The following is a 19,168-nucleotide window of genomic DNA, read 5'->3' as shown; positions in this document are numbered from 1 at the left end:
TTTCTAGCTAGCCTGTGCTCTGTATCTAACTCTGTTAGTTTGCTTGGTCTTCGGACCTCTATGTTCTATATATTTTGTTTGTTCGTCTGTCTGCTACTATTTCTGTTAGGAGGTGTCCCATTTTCCTCCCAGTCCTTAGTACTTGTAGGGATTCCTTCCCCACATCTATAGGTCTCCGTACAGACTAGCTTAGGACTTTAGCAGGTCTGATCGCAGGATCAGGTTCCCTGTTACATCGTAGGGATTCAGCTGAGTTCTATCGTAGGGACAGATCTCTTCTCTTTCCTTAGCTCTGGTAGCAGAACATAACAGTAAGTCCAGCCTGCAAATTCTCTAAGGAAAGATTTTTCTGTTCCATCATGGTGTCGGTTCAGGATTTGGCTCATCGCCTGCAGGGACTCTCTCTGGAGGTGGCCGAGCTCCATCAGCACGTGAGTAACTGTCCTGGAGCACATTTCTTGGAGCCTAAGGTATGTTTGCCGGATTTATTTTTTGGTGAACACCGAGAATTTTTTTCATTTAAAAATGCTTGCTTATTGTATTTTCGTTTGAGACCCAAGTCCTCTGGGGATGAATCCCAGCGCATAGGGTTCATAATGTCACTTTTGCGCAAAGAGCCTCAGGAGTGGGCCTTTTCTTTGCAACCTAGTGATACATGCTTCAGATCAGTGGATAGTTTTTTTTCTGCTTTGGGACTATTATATGATGATCCTGACCGTGTCGCATCAGCTGAGACTGAGTTGAGACGTTTGAAACAGGGATCAGGTAATGTGGAAAAATATTGTACTCATTTCCGTCGTTGGTCTACTCAAACAGGGTGGAACGATTCTGCTCTGAAAAGTCTATTTCTTGCTGGGCTTAATGAAAGGGTTAAAGACCTGCTAATTGCTTATCCTACACCTGAAGATTTGCAACAGGCTATGCAATTAGCTATACGGGTGGATAGGAGACTGCGTGCAAGGGTTAATGAGAGCAAATCCTCTGCTATGTCAGTTTCTGGTTATGAGAATGTGTGTACTAACAGTGGTGAACCGATGGAGATTGGATCGGTGGCACCTCGCTCTCAAGAAAAAGACCGTAGATTTTCTGAAGGCTTGTGTTTCTATTGCGGAAAATCTGGTCATTTGATTAAAGGCTGTGAGCTTCGTATGAAGAAAGAAAAAAAAATGGTCAGTCATGCCCGTATTGCCTGTTTAAATTCCAAGGGTGTATTTTTAGCTGCTTCCACGATTGCTCAGGAAAAATTAATGGAATTTCGGGTGTTTGTTGATTGTGGGTCTACTCTGAATGTAATTGATGGGGGATTCTTGGAAAGACTCAATTTAAAACCCGAACCTTTATCATCCCCCATTGCTGTGGTTTCTGTGGATGGTTCCCCTTTGAAGAATATTACTCTCAAGGTCTGTGAATTTCCTCTCACTATTAATGGTGTTCACCATGAGAAATTGGATTTGGTAGCTTTGAATAACTTACCTTCTCCAGTAATATTGGGATTGCCCTGGTTAAAATTTCACAATCCTGTACTGGATTGGTCTACCAGTGAAATTAAATCCTGGAGCCATAAATGTTATGACAAGTGTTGTAACGGGCGTATTGCAGCTTTGGATAGGGGAGAATTGCCTGTTCCTATTCAGGATTTTTGGAGAGTTTTTTCTGAGAAGGAATCGCAGGTTTTGCCTCCCCATAGAGACTATGATTGTTCTATTGAATTTGTCCCTGGAGCGACTCTTCCTAAAAGTCGTTTATTTAACCTTACTATTCCTGAGAGGAAGGCTTTGGAGGAATACATACAGACAAGTTTGGCCGCCGGTCACATTAGGCCCTCTAAGTCTCCTGTGGCGGTTGGATTTTTTTTTGTAAAAAAAAAGGACGGCGGTTTACGTCCTTGTCTGGATTTTCGTGAGATTAACAAAATTACTGTTCGCAATCCTTACCCACTGCCATTGATTCCTGATCTGTTTAACCAGTTAATGGGGGCCAAGTGGTTCTCTAAAATTGACCTTAAGGGGGCATACAATCTGTTGCGCATGAAGGAGGGTGACGAATGGAAGACTGCTTTTAACACTCCTGTGGGTCATTTTGAGAATCTGGTTATGCCTTTTGGTCTTACTAATGCTCCTGCATTTTTCCAGAATCTTATCAATGACATCCTTAGACCTTTGATCGGCAAAAATGTGGTTGTGTATTTGGATGACATTTTGATTTATTCGCCGGATCTGGAGTCTCATTGGCGGAGCGTACGTGAGGTATTACAGTTATTAATGGACAATTCGCTTTTTGCTAAGCTGGAGAAATGTGAGTTCGCTGTACAGAGAATTAGTTTTTTGGGTTACATTATCTCCAGCGAAGGTTTTGAGATGGACCCGGTTAAAGTTCAAGCTGTACAGGAATGGCCTAGGCCTATTGGTTTGAAATCGATACAGAGGTTTTTAGGTTTCGCCAATTATTACAGAAAATTCATAAAAAAATTTTCTAGTATTGTCAAACCTCTGACCGATCTCACCAGGAAAGGTGCTGATGCGGTTCAGTGGTCTTCTGAGGCCATTGAAGCTTTTGTGTATCTCAAGGAGAGGTTCACCTCTGCTCCCATCCTTATGCAGCCTGATGTCACTAAGCCGTTTTTGGTTGAGGTTGATGCTTCCTCTGTGGGGGTTGGCGCAGTATTGTCTCAGGATAACGGGGATGGATTACATCCCTGTGCCTTTTTTTCAAAAATTTTTTCGGAGACTGAACTGAATTACGATATTGGTAATCGGGAATTATTGGCTATTAAACTCGCATTTGAACACTGGCGCCACTTCTTGGAAGGTGCGGAATTTCCCGTTCAGGTTCTTACGGATCATAAAAATCTGATATATCTTGATGCTGCCAAGCGCCTGAATGCCCGTCAGGCTAGGTGGGCACTGTTTTTCTCGCGGTTTAATTTCTCCGTTACTTACATCCCTGGTACTAAGAATGTTAAGGCGGATGCCTTGTCTCGCAGTTTTTCTCCCATAGTCGGTGCTGAGAAAGAGGAGAACATTTTACAAGAAGGTGTTGTGATAGCTGCTTTGGACTCCGTTTTGGAAGATGAGATTCTTAAAGCACAGGAGAATGCCCCATCTAACACTCCTCATGGGAGGTTGTTTGTGCCTGGGATCTTTAGGAGAGATTTGTTTGTTGAGTGTCACGAATCTCGGTTGGCAGGTCATCCCGGAATCTCTGAGACCAAGAGACTGGTGGGTCACAGTTTTTGGTGGCCTGGATGGCAGAAGGAAGTCATTAAGTGGGTGCGTCAATGTACTATATGTGCTAGATCTAAGTCCTCACATACTCCTGCTGCGGGGTTGCTTTGTCCTTTGGAGGTTCCCAGTGCTCCTTGGACACATTTGGCTATGGACTTTATAACTGACCTTCCCCCCTCTGAGGGTTTTACTGTCATCTGGGTGGTCGTGGACCGATTTAGCAAGATGTGTCACTTGGTTCCCTTCGTCAAACTGCCCTGCGCTAAAACTCTCGCTAAGGCCTTTGTCAAGGAAATTGTCAGACTTCATGGCGTTCCTACTGACATTGTTTCTGATAGGGGTCCTCAGTTCGTGGCTCGTTTTTGGCGTGCCTTTTGTGACAGGTTGGGAGTTCATTTGTCGTTCTCGTCCGGATATCATCCTGAATCTAATGGCCAGACAGAAAGGAAAAACCAGGATGTTGAGCAGTTCTTGCGTTGTTTTGTGGCAGACAATCAAGAGGGGTGGTCTGAGTTTCTGCCACTTGCTGAATTTGCTCTGAACAATCATACATCTTCTTCTGCTGGTTGTTCGCCTTTTTTTTGTTGTTCTGGGAGACATCTGTCGTTTGGGTCGTTCTCCAAGTTGGGATCTGCCGTGCCTGAGGAGGAGATTTTTTCCGGTGATTTGGAGAGAGTTTGGACGGATGTGCGTGGTAATCTTCAGGAGGCCAACAGAAAATCTAAAGACTACTTTGATAAGAAACGACAGGAGGTTTTGTTCGCTGTTGGTGACATGGTTTGGTTGTCCTCTAGGAATCTGCGGTTGAGGATTCCTTCTAAGAAATTGGGTCCCAAGTTTGTAGGGCCCTTTAAGGTGCTTCAGGTTGTCAACCAATCTGCTGTTAGGTTGGAGGTTCCTACCTCCTGGAGAATTAATCCGGTATTTCATGTCTCTCTGTTAAAAAAAGCTGTTGTGTCGGATGGTGACGCCTCTGCCTCTGTTCCTCCGGTGGTGGAGGACGGGGAATATGAAATTTGTCGCATTATTAACTCTAGACGGTATAGAGGTAGTTTGCAGTATCTTGTGGCCTGGAAAGGTTTCGGACCCGAGGATAACTCTTGGGTGAGGTCAGATGATGTTTCCGCATCCAGACTTATCAGAGCGTTTCACAGGAGATTTCCTGATAAGCCTGGTCCTAGGGGATCCGGAGGATCCTCTTAGAAGGGGGGGTACTGTTAGAACCTTGCTCTTAGGTTTTTTCCTTTGCTGGTCACATGACCTTGTTGGCCTATTTAATCCTGCTCCGCCCTTCTGGCTTTGCTGGACTTCATTGTATAACTACTTTCTAGCTAGCCTGTGCTCTGTATCTAACTCTGTTAGTTTGCTTGGTCTTCGGACCTCTATGTTCTATATATTTTGTTTGTTCGTCTGTCTGCTACTATTTCTGTTAGGAGGTGTCCCATTTTCCTCCCAGTCCTTAGTACTTGTAGGGATTCCTTCCCCACATCTATAGGTCTCCGTACAGACTAGCTTAGGACTTTAGCAGGTCTGATCGCAGGATCAGGTTCCCTGTTACATCGTAGGGATTCAGCTGAGTTCTATCGTAGGGACAGATCTCCTCTCTTTCCTTAGCTCTGGTAGCAGAACATAACATAAGTTGCAGTGGGAAGCTCAGTGTGCTACAATGCGGCCTAGCCGGCCGGGCCAACCACCGTCTGCCATATCTTGTGCATCCGAGGCCTCTTCATCCTCTGTGACTGGGGGGACAGCAGTCACACCTGTTTTGGGGCGCAGACCTGCCACCTCTTTACCCGCAACAGCCAGCGTGATTGTCAGGTCATCATTTTCTTTGGAGGTGGTAACACCAGCTGGTGTTGAGCGCTGTCCGACATCGATAGCACCACCTTTGGATCAAGGCAACCTAACATATCCGCCTGCATCTTCCTCACAGACCGGCAGTTTGCCGGGGACACCCTTATCAACCCCGTCTAAGCACAATAGCCAGCCCTCGGTCCCTCAGATGTGGACAAGTAAAAGACCATTTCCTCCTAGCCATGAGAAAGCTAAGAGGTTGAATTTCACCATCTGCAAGCTCTTGGCTACAGAAATGCTGCCTTTCCGCCTGGTGGACACAGAGGATTTTCGAGACCTTATGTCCGTCGCAGTGCCCCAGTACCAGATGCCCAGTCGGCACTACTTCTCAAAGAAAGGTGTGCCTGCGCTCCACCAGCATGTCGCACACAACATCACCGCTTCTTTGAGAAACTCTGTGTGTGACAGGGTGCATTTCACCACAGACACTTGGACGAGTAGGCATGGACAGGGGCGTTACATGTCGCTGACTGGGCACTGGGTAACTATGGTGACAGCAGGACAAGGGGCTGCTGTCCAAGTCTTGCCGCCCCCACGAGTTGTGCGTCAATCCTCTTTATCTCAAAGTTCTTCCACTGCTTCTGCCTCCTCAACCTCCTCTCGGTCTTCCACCTGCACCCAAAGCCTGTCTGGTCATGCCACAAGCTTTCTAACTTCGCAGAAGGGATCCTGCACACCTCCTTACTATGCTGGCAGTAGGGCTCAACGTCATCAGATGGTTTTTACATTGAAATGTCTGGGAAATGTGAGTCACACAGCTGAGGAGTTGTGGTCAGCTCTGGAGAACCAATTTCATGAATGGTTGTCTCCACTGGACCTGAAACCAGGGAAGGCCGTGTGCGACAATGCTGCAAACCTGGGTGCGGCCCTTCGCCGGGGCAATGTCACACACGTGCCTTGTATGGCTCACGTGTTGAACCTGGTTGTCCAGCAATTTTTAGCCCACTATCCCAGACTAGATGGCCTTCTGCAGAGGGCACGGTCGCTGTGTGCTCACTTCCGCCGTTCGCATCCCGCAGCTCAGCGACTTACATCTCTACAGAAGTCGTTGGGCCTGCCACTTCACCGGCTAAAATGCGATGTGCCTACCCGGTGGAATTCAACTCTGCACATGCTGCAGCGACTGTGGCAGCACCGACAAGCCCTGGTGCAATACGTTCTGACGTATAGCCTGGGCCAACGAGATCCAGAGGTGGGGCAAATCACGCTGGAGGAGTGGTCTCAGATCAGGGACCTATGCACCCTTCTGCACAGTTTTGAAATGGCGACGAAGATGTTTAGTGCTGACGATGCCATTATCAGCATGACTATTCCGGTGATTTACATGCTGGAGCACATGTTAAACAGAATTCAGAGTCAGGTGGTGGCACAAGAGGAGGTGGAGGAAGTAGAGGAGGAGGAGTTGTATGCGGAAGGGCTAACATCTTCAAGGTCCAGACGGTCGGCAGCACCAAGGCGGCAGGCATGTGAGGGTGGGGGAGATGGTTTTACCAGGGCGCATGGTAGCAGCCAAACTAGTGAGGAAGGTGCAGGAGCCCAGGAAGAAGTGGAGGACGAACTGATGGAAGACTCATCAGATGAGGGAGACCTTGATCACATTTCTGTTGTGCGAGGTTGGGGGGAGAGGACAGAGGAAGGAAGCATGATTGTTACCTCGCCACCAACACAACAGGGACTTGGTGCTCCTGGATGCGCAACACACATGAGTGCCTTCTTGCTGCACTACCTGCAACATGACCCTCGAATTGTGAGAATTAGAAATAATCCTGACTACTGGGTTGCCACACTGTTAGATCCCCGGTACAAAAGTAAATTTGCAGAAATTATTCCTGCCATAGAAAGGGATGCACGCATGCAGGAGTATCAGCAGAGACTGTTGCAGAATCTTACATGTGCTTTTCCACAAAATACCAGTGGTGCACGTAGTGAATCTCACAGTTCCAACTTGCCAACCGTGGGTCCGTCAAGTGTTCAGCACTCAAACCGTAACAGAACCACAGTATCTGCTGGTAACATCAATTTTGCGGAATCATTTCACCACTTTTTTAGCCCATCCTTTGCAAGGCCACAGGAGACAAGAAGTCTGACACATAGTCAACGCCTAGAGACGATGGTACAGGAGTATCTCCAAGTAAACATTAAAGCCATGACTGTGTCACTGGACCCTTGCTCTTTTTGGGCTTCCAATCTGGATAAATGGCCGGAGCTAGCCACTTACGCCTTGGAGATCTTGTCATGCCCCGCAGCCAGCGTTCTGTCTGAACGTGTGTTCAGCGCTGCTGGTGGTGTGCTGACAGATAAGCGCACGCGGCTCTCCACTGATAATGTAGACAGACTCACGTTCATAAAGATGAACAAATCATGGATCCGAAACGACTTTTCTACCCCTGTGTCATCCTGGGGAGAGTAAAAGCTTGATGATTGGTTAAAATCACCCTACCAACCGTTTTAAGCTTTCAAATTACTAATCATGTTTATCTGTATCTTGGCTGGAAAATAATTTGGGCTTTGTAGCAGTGTGCAGCACTGATTCTATTAGGCCATCTATAATAAGCTCCACCAGATTTAAAATTACTAATCATGTTTATCTGTATCTTGACTGGAAAATAATTTGGGCTTTGTAGCAGTGTGCAGCACTGATCCTATTAGGCCATCTATACTAAAGCTTCACCAGATTTAAAATTAATAATAATTTTTAGCTGCATCTAGCCCGGAAAATAATTTTGGGGCTCCGAGATGCGCAAGACACATAAGTGCCTTCTTGCTGCACTACCTGCAGCATGACCCTCATATTGTCAGAATTCGAAGTAATCATGACTACTGGGTTGCCACACTCTTAGATCCCCCAAACTTTTCGATCAACCTTTTCATTTTAATAAAGACCAAAAAAATGGTCATTTTTGAAATTATAAGCATTAGCAGGTTGTTAGAAACTGAAATCAAACAGTTTTCAACTCAAAACTTTATTCTAGGTGATGTTACATTTTCACATAGGACCCCTTGTTCGAAAGGAGCTTCTGAACTCTCTCGTCCATTGAATTTGTCAGGTTTTGGATGGTTTCTGCTTCAATTGTTTTGCATGAGGACAGAATACCCTCCCAGAGCTGTTGCTTAGATGTGAACTGCCTCCCGCCATCATAGACACTCCTTTTAATGATGCTCCAAAGGTTCTGAATGGGGTAGAGGTCAGGGGAGCATGGGGGTCACACCATAAGTTTGTCCCCTTTTATGCCCATATCAGCCAGAGATGCAGATGTTTTATGTGCAGCATGAGATGGTGCATTATCATGCAGAAAAATGATCTTGCTGTGAAATACACGGTTCTTCTTCTTGAACCATGGCAGGAAGTGCTGTTTGAGAAAATCCACATACATTATGGAGTTCATCTTTAGCGCCTTCAGGGATCCTAAAGGGGCCGACAATCTCTCTCCCCATGATTCCAGCCCAAAACATTACTCCACCTCCTCCTTGTTGGCGCTGTAGCCGTGTTTGCGTGGGGTGTCCATCAACCAGCCATCCTCCACTCCATCCATCTGGACCATCGAGCGCTGCACGGCACTCATCCGTGAACAAAACAGTTTTGAAATCAGTCTTCATGTAATGTTTGGCCCACTGGAGCCGTTTCTGCTTGTGTGAAGTGGATAGAGGAGGTCGACAGGATGGCGTATGCACAGCTGCAAACCTCTGAAGGACCCTGCATCTTGTTGTTCGGGGGACGTTGGAGGCACAAGCAGCTTCAAAAACTTGTCTGCTGCTATGACAAGGCTTTTTTGCCGCTGCTCTTTCAACCTGACATAATTGCCTGTAGGAAAGAGTCCTCAATTTGCCCTTATCAGCACGCACACGTGTGTACTGTGAATCAGCTACATACTTCTTGATTGCCAAGACACTTCATCCTGATCATCGCACAATGTTGATTGTAGTCATGCCTTGACCTAAATACTCCACAATTTGTTGCTTCTCAGCAGCCGACACATCCTTTTTCTTTCCCATTTTGGCAGAAAATGTAGGCTGCTTAATAATGTGAGACAGCCTTCTTAAGTAGTCTTGCCTTTCATTGGACACACCTGCCAAACTAATTAGCACAGGTGTCTGCAATTGCTTACAGTGATATAAAGAGCCCTGACACACATCACCATTAATGAGTTTAACTGACAAACAAACAAATTCTTCCCTTATCACTCCTAAACACTTTTTGCATAATAATTTGGAACACAGTGTACATGTGCTTTTCCACAAAACACCAGTGGTTCACGTAGTGAATCTTACAGTTCTAACTTGCCAACCGTGGTCTGTATGGAGTTGTTCAATAAAGGGCCCAAAATTAAGATAACATAGATGGGAGAGGTCTCTATGAATAGGAATTCCTAAGTATTTGATACCCTGTGAGGGTCAGGCAAAGGGAAAGTTGGACTGGATGGAATCCTATATGGATTTGGGGAGGGAGACATCGAGGGCCTCAGACTTCGCTGCATTGATTTTAAAATTTGACCATGTAACAAAGTGATCTATTTCAGCCATAACAGCATGGATGGATATATGTGATTGAGTGATATATACTAGGACATCATCAGCAAATAGAGAGCACTTGTACTCGGTGCCTCCCACCTCAATCCACCTAATATTGGGGTTATGGCGAATTGATGAGAGCAGGTGCTCCGTCACTAGGATGTATAAGAGAGGGGACAGAGAACATCCCTGCCTTGTCCCATTGGTGATTGTGAAAGGTGATGAAAATGTTCTGACGCGCCCCCTGGGCCTTGGGACACCCGGAGCCGGACCCTTTTTGGTGGATGCTGGTGGTTGTAGTCTCCGTGGCGGCAACCCGGTTCCGGGGCTCAGGGCGGTCAAACCAGTGGCGGAACTATTTATGTGGTTTTGATGTTTAAATGTCCGACTACGCCACCCGTGGATTGCGGTCAGAGTGAACCGCCGCTCCAGGGCAGACCGCTGAGGCTGGTGTTGTGGGTGCAGCAGAGCGTAGCATAACTCCCCACGGGAGGAGTATAGCCTCATGGCAGTGTATGCGGAGGATGGGGGTGATGGTGCAGGGCAGCAGCAGTAATGACACGGAGTCAGTGATGCAGTCCAGGGCCTTTACTCACAGTTCTTATTATCCAGACCACGTCTGCAGGTAACGGCTGCCCACGTCGTACTGTGCTCACCAGGTGAGGGGCTCAGACAACTCCCAGATAACTTTGGAGTGCTTCACAGGACCCCCTTTGTGTGTCCTTTGTCTGGCCTTTCTTACCAACCCTTCTGTCCGGCTGCCTCGGGCCTCCTCTTGGTAAACTTGGCGCCAGTTTCCCTGACCCTATGTGGTGCCTTCCTAGCGGGTGTAGCGAGGGGCTGCGCCACATAAAATGTCACAGCCTCCTGTTTCTAGCTGAGGGTCGTTTCCTGACTCCACTAGTTTCGGGGACCGGTCTCCCCCTTTGGCCTGACCCCTCCACGCAGGTGGATTCGGGCGTGCGGTGGCGACTCGCCCGTCCGCACACCTGAGATCCCTTCGTTCCTCGTTCCTGGAGCCTTCTCCGCTCCTCTTCCTTCCTTCTCCCTCTTCCAGGCATGGGCCTCTGTTACTAGGCCCGCCTCCGGAGCAGAGCTCATGCAGAGCCCCTGCTCCCTGCCACTTCTGCTCAGACTTCTCTGCACTGAACTAAGATAGTGCCCACCTTTTATACTCCCTTCTCAATGCACCCAGGAACTGCTTCTTCCCTGCTCCTGCACTACAGGGTTCCCCTTCCTCAGTGTTCCCTCCCCCCACTCCAGCCAGGGACAGGGACTGTCGTGCCCATCTCAGGGGCATATTGGTCGCCCTGCCCCACGGCAATGTGGTGTAATGCATGCAGGTGTCGGGTCCTGATCCACACTCCATCCTTACCTGAGAGTGAGATATCACACCTCTGGGTGAGGTGCAATACGTCTGTAGCAACCGAGCCCTCAGGGTGCTACAGTTCCATTTATCTTCAGCCTAGGTGACGTATTGCGATACAGGGCCGTGATTTTGGCTATAAAAGGGTCCCCTAGACCCCTACCCCAAGCTTTTTAAGAGAATCATATATGGCGTGCCAGGAGACTCTATGGAATGCTTTCTCAGCATCCAACGAGAGTATCTAATTACAAATTTTTAACTGCATCTAGCCCAGGAAATACTTTGTGCCTAGTAGCAGGGTCTGCTAGTCAGCGGATTATCCCGGCTGTTAAGCAAGCTACACCACCTGTAGTTTGGACACTTCATTTTTTCAAAGGAAATGCTTCGGGACCACGGGATACTCAGTGAAGAGCATCAGGAGGCACCCCAAGGCATAGGGGCTCGGACTGGCAGTAGGATGCCTTGCGGTGGACAGCCGAGCTCGATCCTTATAAAAGCTTTTTAACTGCAGCAGCTTTAGTGGACGCTACTGGAGCTGGAATTACGCGGCTGCTGGCATGAGACTTGCCCTCCAATAGATCCTTGTAAATGGATTTAAAGTGTATTTATTCAAATTAGAGAGACAATTTAAATTAAAAAGCTTAGAGCTGCCTCCACCACAGGGGGGCTCGCTCGACCCACCAGCGGACAGGCACCAGTATTGGGAGAGGGGGGCTGGCCGTCAGGGTTCACCGCGGCTCTGGCACAAACCCGGCGACACGGAGGTGGCACGGGCAGGAGCGGACTGAACGTGTCGGCTTCTCACTTTTTGGATTTTAGAAGGGCATGACATGCCTATATCTGTGTCTCCCCCTCCTTTTACTCCTCCACCTCTTTTCTTTTCGCATGACTATATGTACTTGTCACTTTTCCATGTGTTAGTTGTGTCTTCTGAGCAGTTTGTCAGCTTTTGGACACCTTTGAAGGTGTTTTCTATGTGTTTCTATGTGTTTTTGTTTGCCTGCCATTGGTTTTAACGGTGTTCGAAGGTGTTCGACGAACAGTTCGACGAACAGTTCGGCGAACACACGGGTGTTCGACGAACCGAACCGAACTCGAACACTACGGGGGTGGCTCAACACTACTGTTAACCTGTGATTTCTGAGGCTGGTGACTCGGATAAACTTATCCTCAGAAGCAGAGGTGACTCTTGGTCTTCCTTTCCTGGGGCGGTCCTCATGTGAGCCAGTTTCTTTGTAGCGCTTGATGGTTTTTGCAACTGCACTTGGGGACACTTTCAAAGTTTGCCCAATTTTTCGCACTGACTGACCTTCATTTCTTAAAGTAATGATGGCCACTCGTTTTTCTTTACTTAGCTGCTTTTTTCTTGCCATAATACAAATTCTAACAGTCTATTCAGTAGGACTATCAGCTGTGTATCCACCAGACTTCTGCACAACACAACTGATGGTCCCAACCCCATTTATAAGGCAAGAAATCCCACTTATTAAACCTGACAGGGCACACCTGTGAAGTGAAAACCATTTCCGGTGACTACTAGTGTTGAGCGAGTATGTTCTGTTCCGAGTATGCTCGGGCTGAGCTCCGAGTATTTACAGCTGCTCGGTGATATGTTTGAATCGCTCCCATGTGCATGATTTGCAACTGTTTGACAGCTTTATTACATGTGAGGAATGTGTAAGAAATAGACATTCCTCACATGTATTAAAACTGTCAAACAGTCGCAAATCATGCACACGGGAGCGATTCAAACATATCACCGAGCAGCTGTAAATACTCGGAGCTCGGCCCGAGCATACTCGGCGAAATGGTTAATAGAACATACTCGCTCAACACTAGTGACTACCTCTTGAAGCTCATCAAGAGAATGCCAAGAGTGTGCAAAGCAGTCATGAAAGCAAAAGGTGGCTACTTTGAAGAACCTAGAATATAAGACATTTTCAGTTGTTTCACAATTTTTTGTTAAGTATATAATTCCACATGTGTTAATTCATAGTTTTGATGCCTTCAGTGTGAATGTACAATTTTCATAGTCATGAAAATATAGAAAAATATTTAAATGAGAAGGTGTGTCCAAACTTTTGGTCTGTACTGTATGTCTCACAAAAAGCTTGTTGTAAACTATTGTGGGGGCATGTTCTTCTTCCCCCAGTGTGTTGCTGTCTGTTTATGACTTGTCAGCATCAGAAAGAAGAAGAAGTACCTTTCCCCAGTGAAATCTCTCTGTTAATGCCCACTTAGACTTAAAAAAAAAAATTAACTGTTTACATTGCGAATATTTGATTTGCTAATATCTCTGTAATGGGGAGGCAAAAAAAGAATGTTTTATTCTGCTCTGCAGCACTTATCACATTGTGTGTCCAGCTCAACATGAAAAATATAGTGAAAGGTTCTTTTTAAGTTTCCTCTGTAGAAAAAAAAAGGCGCAGGTGCCGTGGAGGAGGCTGAATGTTGCTAAATTTAGTAATTAAAGCGGACGTATCACCAAGTGAAAAATAGCCAGATCTAGTGCTGGTTCTATTACAGCTGCTTCCCAAAATATTCAGTTTTTTGGTTAATTTAAATCTGCCATACGGTTCCAGATATATGGACCTTTTAACTTAGTATTCATTTTTATGGTCTTCACAAAGGGGGCGTTGCTGACAGGTTCCTCTGGGGTGTGTCTGTGGCACCCCAGGGGTCCGGTTGCCACAGTGGAGTGAGGACGTCGACGAGAGAGGAGCTGGGGAGTGGAGCTGCACGCCAGTTCACAACAGAAGGAACCAACACAGGGGAACCGGACACGGGAGTCCGAGGCTGTGGGGCACTGAAGGCCCAGCAGCAGAAACCGGAGGGCAGGAGACTGCAGGTCTCCTGGCCCCATCAGACGCCCGGAGGCTCTGCAGCACCGCAGGGCCCAGCACCGCCACCAGGGAGCGACGCATCAGCAAGGCCCGAGCTGCCTGCCATACGGGTGAGCACAAAGACATTGCACTCAGGGACGAGGGCCACCGCACAGCTACAAGCAGCAGGGCCAAAGAGATTAGTGGAAAGGGAGGTGAGGTGGATTCCTTACTTGCTTCCAGGCTGCCCGGACTTCCACTTCTAGCCAGTACCTTAGTCCCGGTTTGCCTAATCACCGCCAGTAATGATAAGAGGAAACCGCCATTAAGTTGTGGACTGATTATTGCTGCGCCATCAACCCCTGCACTACAATGCCCAGCATCACCTATAACATCTACACTGCCCTTTAGCTAAGCTCTACCTGTGGAGAGCCACACCATCCCTGCTGCATTAACACCAGCTCCAGAGGACTTGCTCCGCAGCGGCGGCTCCCTTTAGCCGCATACCACAGGTGGCGTCACAAACTTTGTACATAAAACTATAAAATCCCCTTTTTACTGACCGTCCTGGGTCACGGACCGGGTCACCACCACTGTGACATCTCCCCTAGGAACGACCGGCCCGGCACCGAGTACCCCACGACCCAGGGGGCGCGTCATCTCTTTAGGCTGCTCTGCATTATTACATTGTGATTCACACCCTCTTAATTAAGACTGTAAAAATTTGCAGCAAATAAAAAGCCCCATATCTCAGAAACCTTATGGCTTAGAAAAAAAGCAAACTAAAAAACCCAAATTGGAATACTTAGGGGAACAGCGGGAATAAAATAAGACCAAAACATGCCTACTTTTTACCTATTGACAGATCCTCTTTAACTCACCAATTCATTAAGACTGGCGTTTTGTACTCCTCTATAGCCTCTGTGTTGCACTGTCTTTTGCTGGCTGCAGAATGAGTTAAGTGAGAATCTATGAGAGAGCTCATTCAGAAGACCCAGTGGAAGAGTTTCTAACTCTTTTATCTATCTTTTTGTGAGTTGATTTAAGATCACAAACCGCATCAAAGTAGAATGTGCAAAGAAACAAAGAACCTGTAAAGCAAAACTTTGCAAAAGTTGTAATGAAACTGACTGGTAAAAATATTTTTTAGCCCCAAATATATGCATATATAAAAAAAATATTGTACCTAGAGGTGGACAACTCCTTTAAGGAATAAATCAGCAGAAAATATATTTGCATTAGAAGAAAAGGCTGCGTACGGACCTGCAAATTAGGTTCAACAAGATAAATGAATTACATTTATTAATAAAATATAATCACACATAAGGGTCTCTGCATTGTTAGGTGTTATTATATTACATTTCACCTAATCCAATACCCGGGTTTAATCTGAAGTCTCTGTAGTCGCAGCCCAAAGTAACAGAATACTTATTGGCTAAATGAAAACCAAACCTGGTTACATGTGAACAGAAAACCACAAAATGTAACTCCTTCCTATATCACAGGATTTCTCATCAGGCATGTAGTCATATTCTATAGGAGCTCAGGTTTAGTAACTTTATGGGGTCTCCAAAATGTGGGTATTCTAATAACCTCGAACAATTAGCATTCTCAAAGTATTTAATCTAGAAATGATCCTTAATGTTTGGCCACGGATCTAGTCATGGTCCCTGTGGATATTACTTATTAAAAATCTTGTGACCATTTTCCAGAGTACAGATGGCACTGATTGGGTGCCTGGCTCACGTGTCATACAACCGCACGAGAAGATGAATGCACTACAAATATAGTAATTATATATGGTACGCGGGTGCTACTACATGTAGATAACCAGAAGCACAATGTAAAGGAGAAAAAAGAACCACATATTGATGCGAACACCTGCTAATCATTAAAACAATACTCAATCTTTATTGGGAAATATGGACAAACATATAAAAACACTTAAATTATATATATATACGACATGCCAAAGCACAATACCCCGTATAGTATAAGTGTACAAAATTTATATATAAACTTGTGACCTCGAAAAGCGGCCTCCTAATTGTACTAACCCGTCCTGACTATATTAATTGTAGACAATTGCACAATTGCACATACATAAATGCCTGTGTCCGTTCAGTATGGTGGGCTGAACACAGAAGTACAGCTCAGACAAGACCCTATAAAGTATTGTGATAATGCAACCCCGCTATAATATCACTAACATCCAGTTTATCACAAAAAATATATTATATCCATGAATCATACAATTGCCCTAATATTATGTAGTACACTACTTATGCACATTGTGGTAGATCGCTCACTCAGATGCACACGGAGGTAGACATAGGTACGCTGTCTCTTTAAACTTCTGGTTGGTTTATTAAAATGCAGCATAAACCAACACGGAGTCCATAAAAGAAAACATGGCCCTTTGGGCAAAAACAAGGAAAACAAAGCAAAATGCTAACACAAAAGCACAGTCTTTGTGGTAGCAGGGATCCGCCTGCTCAGAGTTCAGCAACTCCATGTGGTTCAGGCCAGCACCACACAAACAGATCTGGAGCTAGCTTCTCCAGACCTAATGAACACTGAATGCCTCAGCAGGCCGAGTATTTAAACCTCAAACCACACCCTGAGGTGGAGATATGGAGAACAACCTCCAGCCCGCTCAATTGTTGTTCTCTTAAAAACACTCCCTTTTACAAATGGTGGCTTAAAGGAGTTGTCCGGTACTTTTTTTAAATTGCCCAATGTATTCAGCAGGTGGACATAAGTATATTTGTAAACACGCTATCGGTGGCCGCTCACAGGCATCTCGTGACCCCGTGCTGACCTCACGACAAGTGAGGCGTGACTCAGCGTTGGGGTACCTGTGGTGGCTGCTGGGTTGTGGGGGGGTTATTCCTCGCGTCACACCCAGCATGCACCGCGCGCTTTCCCAATGAATGGGGAGAGGGAGAGCACGCGTTGGATGCTGGGTGTGACACAGGGGAATAACCCCGCTCACAACCCAAGAGCCATGTAAACTATTACATGTCCAGATTCAAAAAGTGTGACCAGTGGCGAGAATATGGGTAAGCGCACACAGATTGTGTTTTGCTGCGTATTTGCTGCAGATTTTTATGTAAATTTTCAGCTACGTCTGACAGTACCAGCAAAGTCTATGAGAAACCAGAATTCACTGTTCCCACATGTTGCTTATTTGTTTGCTGCGTATTTTCAATGATTAGAAAAATGCTGAAAGAAGTGACATGTCACTTCAGCGTTTTTTTCAGCAGAAACGCGCGTATTTTGTCGTGTATTTTGCTGCGTTTTTCACCCATAGGAAGTAATGGGCGGTCAAAAATACGCACCAAAATAAGCAGCAAATACGCACGTTTTTGACGCAGCTAATCTCCTGCCAGAGAAAAGTTATCAGCAGATTTGGTGCAGAAAACGTGCAGAAAACACACAACCTGTGTGCACTTATGGCCACATCTTGAAACTTCTAAGAAGGCCAAGAATAAGTAGTAGCATGACAGAGAGAGATACAGAAGCAATTCCTTAATGGACAACCGCACAAGAGCCCCGGGACCGCGAGTGCCAACAGCGCTGGAACGGCTCCGGGAGGTGAGTATTGGCTTTTTTATTTTATCGGGGCCAAACATTTAGATCAAGAAGGGGTTGTCCTAGTAGTAGACAACCCTTTTAATTAAAAATATAATGTTGTTTTTTGTATACAGCTCCTATGCAGAATTCTGTGTCTCCATGGTGTCAGATAGCAAACTTTGTGTAATCTGATTCTACTTTCATATTCCCTCCTAATTGACCTCTAATTTATGTTAAACGGAACCTGCCATGTAAAAGAATGCTATTAACTCGTGGATATGGGGTTAATCTGCAGATTAATAGCAATCTTATACCGTCAGCACTGAGAGAACCCCGTTACCAGGAGGAAATTAACTTTAATCCTCTCGGCATCATTCAGCTTCCAGTTATAGGGGGGCTGGTGTGTTTTCAGTCACTGCTCTGTGCATAGAAAGTGATAACTGTAACTGTGACCCCAGTAGTGACTGACAGCAGGTTCGGCATTAGGGATGGCTGTCAGTCAGTGCCGAGGGTGCGGTTACAGCATCACTCTCTACAATCATGGCCAAAAGTTTTGAAAATGATACCAAAATTATATTTTCACATGATCTGCTGGCCTCTGGTTTTTATTAGTGTTTGTCTGATGTTTATATCTGTTAGCAGAGGATTAATCCGCGTGACATCCAGAGTTTAGAACACAGAATGTAGGTTTATTCATATCCAGCATAGGCACAGCATGGAGTCTGGTGTTACTGCAGCATGAGGAAATCAAAGACTAAAACAACAATAGAGGAAGAGAAGGAGGGGGCATTCTGTCTGTGTGAGTTTTTTTATTTTTTTTTTAGAACACAACTTTGTTAACAACCTCACAATATGCACAACATATGAAACAGCACACAGTAGTTGTTGCAATACACATACAGATTAATATGTATTATTCCAACACCCCCACTCAACAACTACTTATCCTCTTAGTCCCATTGTGGTTCTCAATTCTTGGAACCTAGCTCGTGGCAATGGCTTTGTCATAATGTCAGCTGCCATCTTATCAGTTTCACAATAGACAAACTAAATTATGCCACGATCTATCAAATCACGTAGATGATGATGTCTGACGTCAATGTGCTTGGTTCTAGCACTGATCTTTTCACTGCATGCAAGTTTAATGCATCCTTGGTTGTCCTCATAAATTACCGTCGGCTGAGTTGACGGTTTGCCAAGATCGTCCATCAATTGTCTTAGCCAAACAACCTCCTGGCTTGCATAGGCTGCGGACACATACTCCGCTTCTGTAGATGACAAGGCAACAGACACTTGTTTCCTACTAGACCAGGAGATTGAACTTTCTCCAACTTTAAACAAGTATCCACTTGTGGATTTACGATCACGCGAATCACCAGCCCAATCCGCATCTACATAGCCGGTAAGTTCTAGATCTCCTGCTGCAGATAGTTTTAAATTTACATCTTGCGTTTCTTTCAAATATCGGAGAAGTCTCTTAACAGCATTCCAGTCTCTTTGGCGTGGTTTTTCCACATATCTGCAAAGGATTCCAACTGTTGTTGATATGTATAGAAGTGCCCCCACTGCCTGACGATATTTCTCATTGTTAGGCAACAGGTTATCTTCTCCTTCCAGCTTCAGGTAGGATGGTTCCATTGGGGTTGATATACCTTTGGCCTCTGACATTTTAAACTGATTCAGAATCAAATTAATTTTTGCACTTTGGTTTAGAAGAAAACTTCCATCTTCCTCTCTCTGGATTTGGATTCCTAGATAATATGTCACACTTCCAAGGTCTTTTGTTTCAAAGTGCTGATTCAGAATTTCAGTCATTT

This window comes from Phyllobates terribilis, unplaced genomic scaffold, assembly GCF_046119375.1.
Source record: "Phyllobates terribilis strain yellow unplaced genomic scaffold, ASM4611937v1 Scaffold_3__8_contigs__length_932513732, whole genome shotgun sequence".
In the NCBI taxonomy this organism is placed as follows: Eukaryota; Metazoa; Chordata; class Amphibia; order Anura; family Dendrobatidae; genus Phyllobates; species Phyllobates terribilis.
Note: the sequence above shows the minus strand (reverse complement) of the source record.